At 43.5% G+C, this 14266-nt stretch overlaps 1 protein-coding gene across 2 annotated transcripts in view; it reads right to left on the bottom strand.

The window, feature by feature from the left end:
• The window catches only part of peak1 (pseudopodium-enriched atypical kinase 1), an 81609-nt gene extending 68737 nt beyond the window's left edge, over positions 1-12872 (bottom strand). For both annotated transcript variants that reach the window (XM_053686037.1, XM_047160083.2), the window contains exon 1: positions 12649-12872. The gene's annotated coding sequence lies outside the window, so the exon portion shown is untranslated. The remainder of the gene's footprint in view (positions 1-12648) is intronic.
• Between the last annotated feature and the right edge of the window lie 1394 nt (positions 12873-14266).

Genomic DNA, 14266 nt, shown 5'->3' with positions numbered 1-14266 from the left:
TCCAAACACATGCATGGTAGGCTGATTGGCATGTCCAAAGTGTCCGTAGTGTATGAATAGGTTTGTGAATGTGTATGTGATTGTGCCCTGCGATGGATCGGCACCCTGTCCAGGGTGTACCCCGCCTTGTGCCCCATGCTCCCTGGGATAGACCCCAGGTTCCCCCGTGACCCTGAAACTGATAAGCGGTATAAAAGATGGATGGATGGATGGATGGGATGTACCCCACCTCATATAGTTCATTTACACATATCCCACAAGACACACCCCATTACACATACAGTTGCAATCAAAATTATTCACCCCCGATTGCAGATCATATTTACTGTCAAAATGTACAGACTTTCAGCTGTTTGCAACGAACACATCACACACACAAAAGCAACTGAAATACTTCAACACGACGAATGCTTCAAGTGGTTTCCACAAATTCAACTGAAAATGCAACACACACACACACAGAGTTAAACAGAGCCAGAGAATGACTACGAGTACTCTGTTTACGTTTCCAGTGTTTAAACAGAAAGGTTTAGCGTGCTTTAGGCTGTCACTTTGTCCTGGGCCTGTTTTGTAAAGCCATCAAACAAAAGCATTTATTTGCTTTCCTCGTCCTGTGGGGGATTTGTAGGGAAGCAGCTTGTGTCAAATGAAAGGAATGCTTTTGATGTCCTGACCCCACATACTGCCCTGCCTTCAAAGTCTTAGCTTTCTACAGCGTTTATTGATATAAGTAAATGTTTGCTGGTGGCGATTACAGCATATTTGTGATACACGAGGTACTAGTCGTGATATTTTATAATCTGAATAGGCCTACAACATGTGGCAAGTCGGTCTATTCTGAGCAGAGCGCTTAAGATACAAGACCATGACATGCTGGTGATCATGACATGCTGGCCTTCATCAATAATCCTCACCGTATGAGTCTATCGCCTGAAGTGTCAGCAAAGCGCTTTCTATAACGAAATACGACGGAGGGAAAGCGCGCGAGCCGAAGAGGTCCATGATTTCTCTGGGTACTCCAATTCTCCTACACCACTTACCACCTACTAATCCACACATCACTCCAGCACTTAACTTGTCGAGTTGTTGAGGGTTTAAGCAATCAAAGCCTTTCGGAATAACTGAAATATAAACCGTCTCTCGGCTTCAGTCGGGAAACACTGGCTCTATTCCAATCGTCTGGAAGCTTCGCAGTGGTGCTCACCGAGAGAGGACAATAGGGGGTGCACAGACTCGTCGACTAATGCGTGGAAAGAAAGCAGACAAGAAAACAGCTCAAATATGCTGCTCCTTATGTGCTGCAGTTGTGAGACTGAAAACATTTCAGACTGGATGAAGTCAATCCGACAGTCAAGTGCACACTGGGAAACGTCGCTACAAAGTTGGAACAATTATATAGAACGTCTCCGTACGCTTTACAGCTTCCCTTCACTGGAACCAAGAGGCCCAGACCTCGTCCAGCATCACAGTGCTCCTGTTTAGAAAGCGAGCTCCATGAAGACACAGCTTGCCAAGTTTGGAGTGGAAGATGTCGAGCGTCCTGCACAAAGCCCTGACCTCGACCCCTCAAGCATGACCTGAACTCCGATTTCACTCCAGGCCTCCTCACCCAACATCGCTGCCTGATCTCACTAATGCTCTTGTAGCTGAATGAACACAACTCCCCACAGCCACGCCCCAAAATCTAGTGGAAATCCTTCCCAGAAGAGTGGAGAGTTATTATAACATCTGGAATGAGATCCTCAACGTGTACATATGGGTGTGATGGTCGGGTGTCCACAAACTTTTGGCCATATAGTGTAGCTGTGACACCAGCACTTGTTGGACACAAGCGGTGCTTCTCGTTTCTTATTTGTGCGTCTTTGTTTCCTTTCCTCGCGTCTTCGCTCCACCCGCTTACGAGTCGAGCGAAGGATGCGAGGATGAGGTACGGGGAGAGAGGAATCGAAGCGAGTCAAGCGTCACTTCAGAGTGACGTCAATTAGTGATCCCTGTGCTCGGCGATGAATTAATGAACAGTACGCAAACGATCGCACGGATCAATTAATTACAATACTCACTGTAAGCAAACTATTTAATTATATTTCACACAAAACTCCGTCACATCATCAAAGGATGGACTGGCGGAGGAAACCCCCGCAGCATGGGGAGTAACATGCAAACTCCGCACACACAGGGCCACGGTGGGACCCGACCCCCGAATCAGGAGGCGTAAGGCGGACATGCTAACCGCTAAGCCACCGTGCGCCGATTCTGTTACTAAACATCACGAGCATGACAGCGACATGCCTTAGGACAGTCTGTGACCCGTGCTCACATGCAAGACCAACGTTATCTCAGGCAACAGCGCGTGCGTCTCGGCACAAGATACGTCAGTGGACTGGATCTGAAAATACCCCAAACGTGTTTCTGATACTGATCCATCTGGAACTGCATCCTTTTATCCAGCAACAACAGATTTTGTTCACACTTTACGCTTAAACACTCTCAACATACCAGCAGGTATACAGTTCCAGATCACGATACGTCCGGTTACAATTTTTTACAATAGTGCATTATATAGAATTCGTAAAAATAAATAAATAAATAAATAAATAAAGACGGCTACACAAAATGTAAAAGGATTCCTTGGTCAGACCGGACGGACCGAGTTCTCGGTCTTCCCTGCAGGTCGATTCCGCCTCGCTTTCGCGCAAATAGAAACCGTTGGAGCGGTTATTGATAAAACTGTGCCTGTGAAAACAGACAGGAAGGTGTTTAGGGAGATGGCTAAAGGCTGAGAAAGACAGTCCAGTGAAACACAGTACATGAGAGAGTGATCAGCTGGCATGGGGGGGTGGGGGGGTGGAGCACAGCTAAATTTAGTGCGTCTCAGTGCCTGGCATGCTGAGGACAGGGAGCGTCCAAAACCAATGCCAAATGAAAGCAAACACACACACACACACACACACACACACACAGCCTGCTGCTGTTTTATTGCATTTACACAAGGAGCTCTGCAGGCTGTTCTCAGCAACTTCACCTTTAATATAAACAACATTTTGATATAAATTTATGATTCATTAAAAACTCTGGCTTTCTCTTATCTCGCAAAAACATTCCAGTAAGTGGACTGGTGACTCCAAACTGCCCTTAGGTGTGAGTGTGTGTGTGTGTGGTGCCCTGGCCTCCCATCCAGGGTGTATTCCCACCTCACTCCCATTGTTCCCGGGGGAGGCTCCGGATCCACCATGACCCTGACCAGGGTAGAGTGCTTACTGAAGGTGTACGAATGAATAAACCAACTCATTCGGGGTGAGTAATGTTTAAACAACTGTGAGTGACTTCATGTCTTCTGCTTTCTCATCACCAAACGCTGCTCGCGGAAATTGCGGTTCTCAGAACGCCGTCCTTAAGAGAGTTTACAACAGAAGCCACCAGAGGTGCATCCGAATCACACAACGCCGTGGGAAACCTCGGTTTAATGCTCGGACGGGCCCCGGTAACGCGCAGTAAGCGGACCATCCGCCTGGTTTGTTTGTGTGCTGCTGCTATGGTAATCTCTGTAATCTCTGCTGGGAACAGTAAAAAGTCAAAAAGAAGAAGAAAGAGGGGAAAAAAAAATAAAGTAAAGTTTTATATACAAAAGTCGGGGGTGTAGAGAAGGAGCACCAGAAATACCAGAACTATTCAGTAAGTGTCAGGTGAGTGGGTGTGTGTGTCGCTACGGGTTCATGTAACCAGACTGAGTGGGTGAAAATCTGGTATGTGAGAGGTGTGTGTGAGAGGTGTGTGTGTGTGTACACATCTGTATCACATATCAAATGCCTCAGGCCAAACACTCAGTATGATGGCAGGTGTTATACCGTAGGTTTCTTTTTAACTTTGGGACACAATGCTCAATCCGTAACGTTCAAAATGTATACCAAATATTCACAATAAGGTTCTTTTTGCTCAGGATATATGACCTTAAGAATAACGAAGAAAGCGCTGGTAATCTAAGGTGCAAGATATTCTTCCTTTGACCACTTCAATTATTATTATTATTAGTTTAGACCAACCATTTTAGGCTAAAAACAATGCAGATTCCCACATGACTGTTATACAGCCTCGTATTCATTCAACATGATACGAGGTAGCTACTTTAGCCAACAAGAGATATCAAATATACAACCGTACACAATTCCCCTGAACATATTAGTGCATGCCGTTATCCTCTCAGTTGAGTAATAAAAAATGTGGGGAGTCAGGTCTGTGGTCAAAGAGAGAGGAAAACATCAAAATTCAGGAAAGCTGACGGAAAGAAATCAGAAAAGAGAAAGAAAAAAAAAACAGAACGCAATAAAGTTATTGCCCAGGTTATTTATTAGGAATAGCGAAGACAACAATAAAGTATTTCTCTAAGCTAGTCCCTACTATTTACCATCATTTCAGTGCAAGACCCGACAGTCCATGCACACCGTGCCCTTTCCACTACACCCAGATAGATATGCTGGAGCATTACAACACAACTTCACAGTCATTACAATTTGAAAAAAGTCCCAAATCTATGTAGAGATGTATCCTAAAAAATTGCCCCACTTTCCTGCCAATGTTTCTCCTGATCGCTGGAAAATCTATAATTAATCTTCTCCTCGGAGCGGCGAGTGATTATACAGTGCGATATTACATCCCGTCATTTCACAAGCACATATTCCGACTTCACACATCGATTAGCCTTTTTCTTTAGAAACTTCTAGAATGCTCGAAACCACTTCACGGCTCATGCTCATTAATTTGGCACACAATCACGCTACATGCATTTGTCAGCGTTTTTTACGTTAGGCCTGCTGCTCCAGCAGTGACGAACAAGTTTCAGGAAGGTGCGCTGCTGTTAGCGGGGTGCTAACACGCTGAAAATCCCACTGCGGTGTTACAGGAAGCGATCGGGCCGATAGCAAAAGCGAACAGACGGATAACTTTTATTCATAAATTCGACCGAGGTTCCGCATTAGGAGTTTCAGAAGGCCTGAAGTCAATCCTGAGGTAAATTGGATGAATAAATAAAAAAAACTCTGTTTTCTTTCAAAGACTACGGACATAAAAAAAAAAAAAAAGAAAGAAATACGAGAAATAAAAAGTAGCATAAATAAATAAATAAATAAAAAGAGATGGCACCGTAAAAAAAATAAAATAAATAAAAATCCAGAGTTAATACTTGCGTATAATTATATTCGTTATGAATTTTCCGTAGACATTTATCTCGCATTTAATATTTAGACAAAATAAATGCCATTGTGTTCTTTTCCATTCTTTGTTAAAAGTTTAAAACGTTTCTTCATCAAACCTGCGTGCTGCTGCGCCAGGAAACAGGGTTTAAATACCAAATGATGGCTGATTATGACCGAGGAAAGCATCGAATATGCAGCTGGAATCGAGAGAAAATAATTAAATGCTTGCAGTTACAGCAGACAGCAGCAACTTCGCCAGTAGAAATGAATCAACACTATAAAAGACATCCGCACACTTCTGTGTCCATGCAACTGCAATAAACAGCTTTAGGTCCGATATATCTGGACGCTTAAAGCGGCAATTTAGCATTTTATTAATAATATTTAACCAGATGTCTGTGCGTTGACGTTTCGGCGTGTGCTCAACCTGCTCCGGGGCACAAACCGAGTATAAGCTGCCACGGTTATTAAGCTTGATTTCAGCTAATCTTTCTATCTGTAACAGAAAAAGTCATTGTTTCCATGAACTCACAAATCCTGCTTTCAAGAGCAGACCTGAGGACGGACAGTAGCTTTGGCTTCAGCGGTATTCCTGGTTCCTCTACAGTGACATGAAACACACACTGACCTTTTTTTCCCAAAGCAGACACGATTTAGGAGCATGTGTCTTGTCCAGGGCAACAGAGAATACTGTGTGCTCGGGTATGTAGTATACACACACACCTAGGTCCATAAATATTTGGACACGCACACATTTCTTTTTCAAATTGGGCGAAAGGTACAGGAATTACAGCACTTTAGGGCATGTGCCCTGATTTTCCACTTGGACCAACTAACAATCATACGTAAAATTGCCATACTTAATACTTGGTTGCAAATCCTTTGCGGTCAATGGCCTGGAAGTCTGGAAGCCATAGATATCACCAGACACTGGCTTTCTCCGGGTTTTCTTGGCTCCACCAGGCATTTACTGCTACTATCTTCAGTTCCTGATTGTTCTCGGGGCATTATGTCTTGAGTTTTGCCTTCAGCAAGTGAAATGCAGCTCAGCTGGATTCAGGTCAGGTGACTGACTCGGCCATTGCAGAGCATTCCACTTCTTTGCCTTAAAAAGTGTCTTGGGTTGCTTTCAAAGTAGGCATTGGGTCATTATTCATCTGAACTGTGAAGTGCCGTCCGATGGGAGCAGATAATATGGGCCTGTACGCTTCAGAAGTCATGCCACTGCTTTTTTCAGATCGTCAATAAATACAAGGGACCCAGTTCCATTGGCAGCCATACACGCCCACGCCATGGGATCATGAGCAGTTCCTTCTCCATACTCTTCTCATCATGCTGCTACAAGTTGATCTTTGTCTCATCTGTCCACAGGATGTTGTTCCACAACTGTACATGTTTTTTTTGTTTTTTTTTCGATGTATAAAAGGATAAGATAGAAGAGGACATTTAGGGTGCTCTCACGCCCGAGTCCTCTTTAAAAGAACCGAACTCAGACCTCTGAAATTGGACCAAGTGTGAAAACATGCTTAGTTTTGGAAATACATTCTCAGAAAGATATTAGGCCTGAGCTTGCTGCCAGGGTTAATGGTATCATAGCATGTCTGAGCCCACATCAGGCTCATTCCAATTAAAAAAAGAAAGTAAATTAATGGCACAAGCATGTTGGAAAATCGATGAGTCATGCTTTCTTCTAATGGTCTTCGAAACCTTCCAAAATACTTACCTATCTACTAACAGGAGGGGGGGGGGGGGGGGCTGCGATGATGCGGCAAATCATATTGTTTTGATACAAGGCCCTCGATTCAATACTTCTGCGTCTCAAACAATACATTCAACAGACTACAATAAAAGAAGGCGATTTCTCATGAAACACCGCTTATGTTGTGAGGTGTGAAACATTTCATCTTAATCAAGCCCGCACTCACTTGTTCCTCTGAAAAAGTAACCCGTAACCCCCCCCCTTATCTCGAATCAGGCGAGGCTTCTCCGACACACGCTGCTCTCACGCACCAGGCATATTAGATCGTGAGAAATCAGTAACGGCTATGAAAATTCCCCAAACTGTTTAAGTTATGGTGTTTGGGAGCACCTCAGGGTAATGGACCATGCTGATGTGATGTGTTCGAGTGGGCCACGTGCATCAAATGTGTGTATTATACACTGCTGCTAGTACTGCAGACCTGCTGCACTCAGGACGCCTCTCCTCACTCGTTCAATCCTGCATAAAGAAATCACCTCATAGGGCTCGAGACAGCTGCGTGACTGACAGCGCAACTAGCTAACAGAGTGTCCGCACTTACCGAGAGTAAATTTAAGACTATTATTAGGAAAATATACGATCAAATCATGTGAGACCATTGCAGTAATTTAACCTTAATCATCCTGATACACGTTCCTCTCGGACGTCGCGCTTCCGAGGAAAGGCGCGCGTAATTCCCGGGAACTTTTAGCGCTTCCGGAAATGCATTCCTCGTTCTCGTAACTACACACGTTTCCTCGTAAATGTGCATGTAGTTACAGAATCACTCGCACTAGTTACTGATACACTGATACATGTTCCTCTCCGCACCATTCGTTATTCTCAACACGTCTCGAGTACATCTTCAAACTCTCCGAACAAAATCCAAAATGAAATTTAAAAAAATAAAAAAAATTGTGCCAGACCCTTAACTTTTAAAACTTTTTTTTAAATTGAAGATTTATTTATTTATTTTTTTTTTTTACGCTGTGTAAATTTAGCAAAACTCTAATAATATTTTCTTTAAAAATGATATTAAACATTTGAGACCTGAATATTTATTTATAATATTTTAAGAATAATATTTCATTTTATTCTTACGCATAAACAATCCATTTACTTTTTAATGTGTGATATTTAGAAAATGTCAATTCATACGGCATGCAGCTTTAAGTTATAATAATAATAATAATAATAATAATAATAATAATAATAATAATAACAAGGAATTTGGATACATGTTTAAAATATTTATGCATGAAAAGGGTTTCATCTTGTCGCTTTCTTTCCAGCTTTTGCGCTGTTATACGCTGTTGAGTGTGAATGGATCACACGAGCACTGTGGCGTTATTACGTTTTAATTAATGTAATCTTTGGTTTGAATATTTAAAATAACTGAAAATGGAAACCTAAGGCACGTATCGTATTGAGACACAGACGAGTCGGAGTTGTTTGTCCAATTACTCCCATATTATTTAGTTATTTGTGTTTTAACATTTAACGGCATTAACTGTTTGGGTTTCAACAAAATTCTCAGACAGACCGAGGTATGTGTGTGTGTGTGTGTGTGTGTGTGAGACCCTGCTCCCTCTCTGTCCCTCATACCGACACACAGGCCCCCGACCCACAGGTCACACCTGTTCTGTAGCTTGGAGCTTTGAGAGGGGGATGGGGGGGGGTTTGGTTGGAGGGTGGGGGAGGGGGGATTTGGGGCAATATCAGAAAACGTTCCGACACGCCGGTATCACACGAGTTATACTGTTTATACGAGTACTTACTTTCGATCAATCAACACACAGACGTTCACTTATTAAATCTATAACACGGACCGTACGGCTCACCGTTTTGACGAGGAAAACAGACATCCCTCGTCACAGACAGCTGGCTAGCGTGTTGCTAACAAAAAAAAAAAAAAGTTAGCATGGAGGCGTCCGCACTTTGGAGCTTGAATGCACGGCGGTCGAAAATTTCAAGTTCCCATCTCAGGCGTCGCGCTTCCGAGGAAAGGCGCGTGGAATTCCCAGGAACTTTTAGCGCTTCCGGACATGCATTCCTCGGTCTCATAACTACACACGGTTTTCTAGTAACGTGCGTGTAGTTACAGAATGACCCCTACTAGTTACTGAAAATATTCCGAGTTCCTGACGGGACTCTAAACGCGGTGTCCTACAGATACACAACTGAAACGTTTTCATTCAGATATCCAGATAGAAATAACTATCCAATTAAACCATTTCCTGTACATATTCCGTGGTTAGATTTTTTCCCCCTAGAGCACTTCTAGGTCATCGCACACCGTGTGTCCGAGATCATCCGACTCGGAGTAAGACACGACGGTGCTGTTTCTTGCTTTCTGTTCCACGTTGACATTTCTGCCTGCGAGACACGGTAATAACGGTAATCGTAATCCGACGTGTCATAACACGTCCACCCACGTCACGATGCAGCACTTCACACCTGATAGCGTTCGCTTGCTTACAAGTGAGCAAAAAAGTTTTTCCCTCTTTCAAGAAGTTCGCAGGGTTATATTAATCTACTGAAGCCCCTTTCAAGCGCATTAGTTTCAGGGGACAAGCATAACCACTGAATATCAATCATCCGTCATCAGCAGAATTATTCGCGAGGACAGCTATTCAGAGATGATCAAAGCAGACACAAGCGCAATCAAAAGAAAGCTATTGTAACCTATAATAAAGCTGACGGTCTAACAAGATGGCGGCTGTATGGGATGTAAAACTGACAGGAAACTGGGACCAGTGGATTGCGTCTGTAACTGTGCCTCTGTAATAATCTCATCGTCTGTTCTTTCTCAGACCTACGCAGTCAGTGAACGCTCCCTTACTGTAACGGCTCTCCATTTGCCTGGAGGGATGAATGGAGAACTCGAACTTGCCATCCTGTGGAACTTATACTGTATGGCCAAAGGTTTATGGACACAAAATTATAACAGTCATGTGCGCTTTCAGATTTATTCCCACTTTCCCTTCTGGGAAGGTTTTCCAGAAGATTTTGGGGCGTGGTTGTGGGGATTTGTGATCGCTAGTGAGATCAGGTCCCGAGGAGGTCTGGGGTGCAGTCGGTGTTCCAGTTCATCCCAAAGGTGTTCAGTTGGTATTGACGTCAGGGCTCTGTGCAGGACACTCGAGATTCTTCCACTCCAAAAGGAGCACATGTGGGTGTGATGGTCAGGTTCCCACAAACGTTTGGCCATATCAGGCCATGATGATTAACCACTGAAATTTTCATGGCTAAACAGACATTTGTCTGGGACGGTCTGGGTATTCGGATTACTCTACGCAGACTATATGCGTAAGCGATACTGAATAACGCATTCGAACGAGTGTGATTATGGGTTAAAGCTATTAACATGGGCTGTTTGGGGTGAGGGGGAATTCTTAAATGGTTTATCCCGGAGATCAGGGCGACATGCAGAGCAGCCCTTATTGCAACCGAACCGATTTACAGCATATTAGATTACATGAAAGATGCAAAGATACAAGTTAGATAAAAGGTTGGAGCTGCAAAGGTCAACACTGTGATACAGAGTAAAATAGACAAAAACATGATAGTGTAAAATATCCTGCACAGCCACAGACTGAATATTTATTTTAAAAACATGAGCAAGTTCATGCAGGATCACGTTCAGTTTAGCTCACAGACCTTCATTAGGCCAAGATGAATAATAATATGGCAACAGCAATAAAATAATTCCATGTACAACTCACACACACACACACACACACACACACACACACAGCTGTGCAATAACAACATTCTTCACAACGTATTTATTATGATTTATTCTTTTTCTTATGGACACATTGTGATAATTGCCTTATGATCATCACCTGCACTTCAACCGCTTCACTTACTTATTTTATTATTTTTTAAACCTTATTTTATTCGTACCTAGTTTACTGCTGCACGGGTAGTGTAACCTGTGTTCTCTGCACAAGACAATATCTCTCAAGGCTCAATAAAGTGCTCCATCTATCTATTCATCCATCCATTCATCCGTCTATCTATCCATCCATCCGTCTATCTATCCATCCATCCGTCTATCTATCCATCCATCCATCTGTCTCTGTCTATCCATCCATCCAGATATCCATCCATCCATACAGCAATCTGTCTGTCTGTCTATCTATCCATCCATCCATCCATCCATCCATCCACCCATCCATCCATCCGTCTATCTATCTATCTGTCCATCCATCTGTCTATCCATCTGTCTATCCATCCATCCAGATATCCATCCATCCATACAGCAATCTGTCTGTCTGTCTATCCATCCATCCATCCATCCACCCATCCATCCGTCTATCTATCTATCTGTCCATCCATCTGTCTATCCATCCATCCATCTGTCTATCCATCCATCTATCTATCCATCCATCTGTCCATCTATCTATCCATCCATCCATCCATCCGTCTGTCTGTGTGTCTGTCTATCCATCCGTTCGTCTATCCATCCATCTATCTATCCATCCATCTGTCCATCTATCTATCCATCCATCCGTCTGTCTGTGTGTCTGTCTATCCATCCGTTCGTCTATCCATCCATCTGTCTATCCATCCATCTGTCTGTCTGTCTGTCTATCCATCCATCCATCCATCCATCCATCTGTCTGTCTATCCATCCATCCGTCTGTCTGTCTATCCATCCATCCAACTATCCATCCATCCATCCATCCGTCTGTCTATCCATCCATCTATCCATCCATCTGTCTGTCTATCCATCCATCCATCCATCCGTCTGTCTATCTATCCATCCATCCAACTATCCATCCATCCAACTATCCATCCAACTATCCATCCATCCATCCGTCTGTCTATCCATCCATCTGTCTGTCTATCTATCTATCCATCCATCCAACTATCCATCCATCCAACTATCCATCCATCTGTCTGTCTGTCTATCCATCCAGCCATCCATCCATCCGTCTATCTATCCATCTATCCATTCAGCCGTCCGTCCGTCTGTCTATCCATCTATCTATCCATCCATCCATCCGTCTGTCTGTCCATCCATCCAACTATCCATCCATCTGTCTATCCATCCATCCAGCCAGCCATCCATCCATCCATCCATCTGAAATAACTACAGTTTAAAAAGTTATTAATCACCAAAGCCCGTCTAAAAGCGCACAGCTCATGGTAAATTAACAGTAGAACCTTCGGAGAGACTATAGTTTTTGTTTTTCTGTAGGTGTGTGTCTGTGTGTGTGTGTGTATATATATGTGTGTGTGTGTGTGTGTGTATATATATATGTGTGTGTGTGTGTGTGTGTGTGTGTGTGTGTGTATGTGTATGTATGTGTATGTATGTGTATGTATGTGTATAGAGGTGACTCCTCGGTGCCGTTGAAAGAAAACACTCTTCAACTCTCAGTAACAGTGGCGGCGTCTTAAGTTTGAGCACAGCTGCCCTGGAGGATCGAAAAGAGTCCAACGCACGCGCACGCACGCGCCACATATTCTCATTCTCTCGCACGCGCTAGACCAAAAGCACTCGTTACTCATATACACTGTTACACAAATACACTGTTACACAAATACACTGTTACACATGCACAAAGCCCTCGACAGTGTGTTCAGGTACAAACTGAAACTCCGGCACAGAGGACGAGGAGCGAGAATTCCAGATCTCTCTCTCTCTCTCTCTCTCTCTCTCTCTCTGTAACTTAGCCGAGAAAAGAAGGCGAACTTTCCGTTTCTTACCCTTTAGACGCCGCGGCTCCTCTTTTCTCGCCACTGCGGATTCGTGTAGTTCATCTTCTCGGTATGGTGGAGTCTTTGTGTTAAAACGCCACTTCTTCGCTGTATTTTGTGGCTTCAACTGAGCTCACGCATTCGTTCTCTCTCTCTTTCTCTCTCTCTCTGCCGCGCGCGCGCGCACACTCTCAGCTCCGTGATTCGGCCACAGCAGCAATGTGTACACCACAGCGACGGGCGCGCGCATGCGTAGCCGAGGCGGGGCGGGCGCACGCTGGAATGTCGGGAACGCGCATGATTTGCCTCAAGTGGAGTGTAAACAGTATATACTCCGATCAGCCATAACATTAAACCCACTGACAGGTGACGTGGATAACAATCATTATCTTGCTACAGTGGCACCTGTCAAGGGGGGGAGGGGATATATTAGACAACAAGTGAACAGTCCGTTCTCGAAATTAATGTGTCGGAAGTAGGAAAAAGGATTATATGCGTGCCCATTTTTCCTGCTTCCAACACCTCATATATGATCGTAAGGATAGTGTAAGGCGTTTGAAGTTCTTCCCAACTGGATTGAATGCATGTCTTTGTAAACTGGAAGGCAGAATGTTTCTGTAAACTTCTGAATTCACTCTGCTGCTACCATCATGAGTTACATCACCAATAAAGATTAGTGAGCCTGTTCCAGAAGAAGCATGCAAGCCCAAGCCATGACGCTACCTCCACCATGCTTGAGCAAGCTTGTATGTTTTGGATCATGAGCAGATCCTTTCTTTCTCCAGAATCTGACCTTTCCATCATTTTAGTAGAGGTTACTCTTGTTTCCAGAACTTTTGTGGCTCGTCTCTGTATTTCTTTGTGAATTCCAATCTGGATTTCTGATTCTTACTGCTGATGAGTGGTTTGCATCTTGCGCCATGGCCTCTACATTTCTGCACTTGAAGTCTTCTTCAAATGGTGGATTTTGATACCTTCACCTCTACACAGAGGATGTTGGTGATGTCACTGACTGTTGTTTTGTGATTTTTCTTCACAGCTCTCACAATGTTTCTGTCATCAGCTGCTGTTGTTTTCCTCGGCCGACCTGTTCCATATCTGGGTGTTAGTACACCACTAGTTTCTTTTTCTTTTTCAGGACATTCCAAATTGTTGTATTGGCTATGCCCAATGTTTATACAAGGACTCTGATAGATTTTCACTCTTTTCTCAGATTCAAAATGGCTTGCTTTTCTCCCATTTACAGCTCTCTGGTCTTCATGCTGGTCTATGCTTTTTAAGAGCAAATGCAGGTTTCACAAGAGAAGTGTAGGACTCAGACCAAGAGAAGACATTCAGAGCTATTATTTGTTTAAACAATCAATCTAACAGGGCACACCTTGGCTGCAAGAAACACCTGTCAGTCACATGTTCCAATATTTTTGATCACTTGACAAATGGGTGGGTTCAAACAAAAGGTGCCATGTTCTAAGTTGTTTAACACATCTAGAAGTACATATGAGGAAATGAAATCTGAAATTCTGGTCTATTGTCTCGTATTTATCTCCTTATCTCAAACTCAAATGTCTTCAGTGTAATAAAAACAAAGGTTCGTGGACACAAAATTCTAACAGTCATGTGCGCTTGT

The sequence above is a fragment of the Ictalurus punctatus genome, chromosome 14 (genome assembly GCF_001660625.3).
Source record: "Ictalurus punctatus breed USDA103 chromosome 14, Coco_2.0, whole genome shotgun sequence".
Taxonomy (NCBI): Eukaryota; Metazoa; Chordata; class Actinopteri; order Siluriformes; family Ictaluridae; genus Ictalurus; species Ictalurus punctatus.
Note: the sequence above shows the minus strand (reverse complement) of the source record. Positions and strands in the feature narration are given on the sequence as shown.